We start from the raw sequence: 3,653 nt of genomic DNA, 5'->3' as shown, positions 1-3,653 counted from the left end.
TGCTGTATACTATGTCACTGTGCAATTTTCTACGTGGCTCCATGCTGTATACTACGTGACTGGGCAATATACTACATGGCTCGGTAATATACTACATCGCTGGGCAATATACTACGTGGCTGGGCAATATACTATGTCACTGTGCAATATACTACGTGGCTCTGTGCTGTATACTACGTCACTGGGCAATATACTACGTGGCTTTGTGCTGTATACTATGTCACTGGGCAATATACTATGTGGCTCCGTGCTGTATACTACGTCACTGGGCAATATACTACTTGGTTCTGTGCTGTATACTACGTCACTGGGCAATATACTACGTGGCTCCGTGCTGTATACTACGTCACTGGGTAATATACTACGTGGCTCTGTGCTGTATACTACGTCACTGGGCAATATACTACGTGGCTCTGTGCTGTATACTATGTCACTGGGCAATATACTACGTGGCTCTGTGCTGTATACTATGTCACTGGGCAATATACTACGTGGCTCCGTGCTGTATACTACGTCGCTGTGCAATATACTACATGACTGGGCAATATACTACGTGACTTGGCAATACACTACGTAACTGGGCAATATACTACGTCGCTGGGCAATATACTACGTGGCTGGTAAATATACTACGTCACTGTGCAAAATACTACGTCACTGTGCAATATACTACGTGGCTCTGTGCTGTATACTACGTCACTGGGCAATATACTACGTGGCTCTGTGCTGTATACTACGTCACTGGGCAATATACTACGTGGCTCTGTGCTGTATACTAAGTCACTGGGCAATATACTACGTGGCTCCGTGCTGTATACTACGTCACTGGGCAATATACTACGTGGCTCTGTGCTGTATATTATGTCACTGGGCAATATACTATGTGGCTCTGTGCTGTATTCTACGTCACTGGGCAATATACTACGTGGCTCTGTGCTGTATACTATGTCACTGGGCAATATACTACGTGGCTCTGTGCTGTATACTATGTCACTGTGCAATATACTACGTGGCTCTGTGCTGTATACTACGTCACTGGGCAATATACTACGTGGCTCTGTGCTTTATACTACGTCACTGGGCAATATACTACGTGGCTCTGTGCTGTATACTATGTCACTAGGCAATATACTACGTGGCTCTGTGCTGTATACTATGTCACTGGGCAATATACTACGTGGCTCCGTGCTGTATACTACGTCACTGGGCAATATACTACGTGGCTCCGTGCTGTATATTATGTCACTGGGCAATATACTATGTGGCTCTGTGCTGTATACTATGTCACTGGGCAATATACTACGTGGCTCTGTGCTGTATACTATGTCACTGGGCAATATACTACGTGGCTCTGTGCTGTATACTATGTCACTGGGCAATATACTACGTGGCTCTGTGCTGTATACTATGTCACTGGGCAATAAACTACGTGGCTCTGTGCTGTATACTATGTCACTGGGCAATATACTACGTGGCTCTGTGCTGTATACTACGTCACTGGGCAATATACTACGTGACTGGGCAATATACTACGTCGCTGGGCAATATACTACGTGACTGGGCAATATACTATGTAACTGAGCAATATACTACGTCGCTGGGCAATATACTACGTGACTGGGCAATATACTACGTCGCTGGGCAACATACTACGTGACTGGGCAATATAACCGATCACGTGATGCCCCCAAACTCCTTGCATTCTTCCCTGATTCTCTATACTGTCCCCCCGAGCTTTCAGGTATTCCCCGGTACAAGGACTTATAACAAAAACAAATATAAATTATATATGATGAAACAATACACTATATACCTGTATAAAGGGATTCTGATAATAAGTAAGAAATGAGGAGGGAGGAGACAGGAGGGGCCAGCACCTTATATACAAGGAGGACTATATACCCCACCATCTCATTAATAGAGGAAAGGTGATTACGGGCTTCCCTTGTAGATGAGAAATAATGGACACATAGAATTATGTATTGATCAGTGGCAGTATTTGTTCCTTGCATGTTCTATTATTCAGTCACTGTGGTGGTAATATGTGATTCAGTCATAGTGCCGTGGTATTTGTTCCTTGTATGTGCTATTATTTAGTCACTGTGTGGTGATATGTTGTCCAGCCATGGTGTGGCGGTATTTGTTCCTTGTATGTGCTATTATTCAGTCACTATGTGGTGGTAATATGTGGTCTGGTCATGTGTTGGTATTTGTCCCTTGTATGTGGTATTATAGGTCACTATATGGTGGTAATATCTGATCTGGACATGGTGCGGTGGTATTTGGCCCTTGTATGTGATATTGTTCAATCACTCTGGTGGTAATATGTGGTCTGGACATGGTGTGGCGGTATTTGTCCCTTGTATGTGGTATTATAGGTCACTATGTGTTGGTAATATGGTGTCTGGTCATGGTGCGGTATAGGGTTGAGCGACCTTGACCTTTTTAGAGTCGAGCCGTGTTTCGCGAAACCCGACTATCTTAAAAGTCGAGTCGAGTGGAATCGGCCGATTATCGCGAAAAGTCGGGTATCGACCGAAACACGAAACCCAAAGCAAGTCAATGGGGGAGCATAGTCGGCAGTGAGTGGAGGCCAGGAAAACACCTACACTGCCCATTTTAATGGCAAAAACATCCATTCTTGTTACAGAAGCTTGTCAATCGTAATTTACCTTATAATAATTGGAAGGCATTTGAAATTGGGGGTCATTTGGCTAAAGTTGTGGGGGGTAGGGCTGGTTCAAGTAATTAGTGGGCCCAGTAAATCTGGACCACGTCACGGCAGTGGAGCAGGGAGAGGTAAGTATTTTAACTTTCCAAGTGCTGTGATCCTGAGCAAGCAGGGGGGGCCCACTCGTTGGCATTGGCACCGGCACAGGGCCCCTCAAAGTACAGCGGTGTGTTTGCACGGCGGGGGCGCCTCCCACCGGCAGCAACACTTTTGCGTACTATGAGAGGCCCTGTGCCAGTGACGTCGCCAACTAGTATTCCTCCCCCCACCTGATGAAGGAACCTGCACTTTCATCTGCACCTTCCTCTTTGTCCCCGTGTAAGGTGGTATGGTATGCGGGAAGAGGAACCTGACTTTCAGCAGGGTCACAATCTTGCTGTGTAGCGTGCACGGGGAATGTTGCGTTATGGGTCAATGTACCAGCAGACTCATCTATCACTGGCTGGGCAATGGGCAGGATGAGGAGGAAACACAGATATAGGCCCAAAGAATAAAGTGGGCTAAATGCAGTTCAAAATTGGTAACACAGGATTAACCAGGGGGCATTGCAGTGGAGGACAACTGGAATGAGAGGCTGACACAGAGAGTAGGCCCAAATCAGTAAGTAGTCGAAATGCAGTTCAAAATTGGCAACAGTAGTAAACAGGCGGCACAGCTTTGTTCAGTGGAGGAGAACAGCAAGGAGTGGCAGACACCGATAGTAGGCCCCAACCCAACTAGTAGGCCAAATGCAGTCTAACATTAACAACTACTTAACGAGAGCCTGAAAATGGAATTTCAGGACAGGAAACCAGGAGAACAGCAAGGTGCGGCAGACACTGTTAGTAGGCCCCAAACCAACTAGTACGCCAAATGCAGTTGTTCCATTTAACAACTATTTAACAAGAGCCTGAAGATAGAAGCTCAGGAAAGGCAACCTGGA

Source organism: Ranitomeya imitator, chromosome 5, assembly GCF_032444005.1.
Source record: "Ranitomeya imitator isolate aRanImi1 chromosome 5, aRanImi1.pri, whole genome shotgun sequence".
Taxonomy (NCBI): Eukaryota; Metazoa; Chordata; class Amphibia; order Anura; family Dendrobatidae; genus Ranitomeya; species Ranitomeya imitator.
This window is presented reverse-complemented; position numbering follows the sequence as displayed.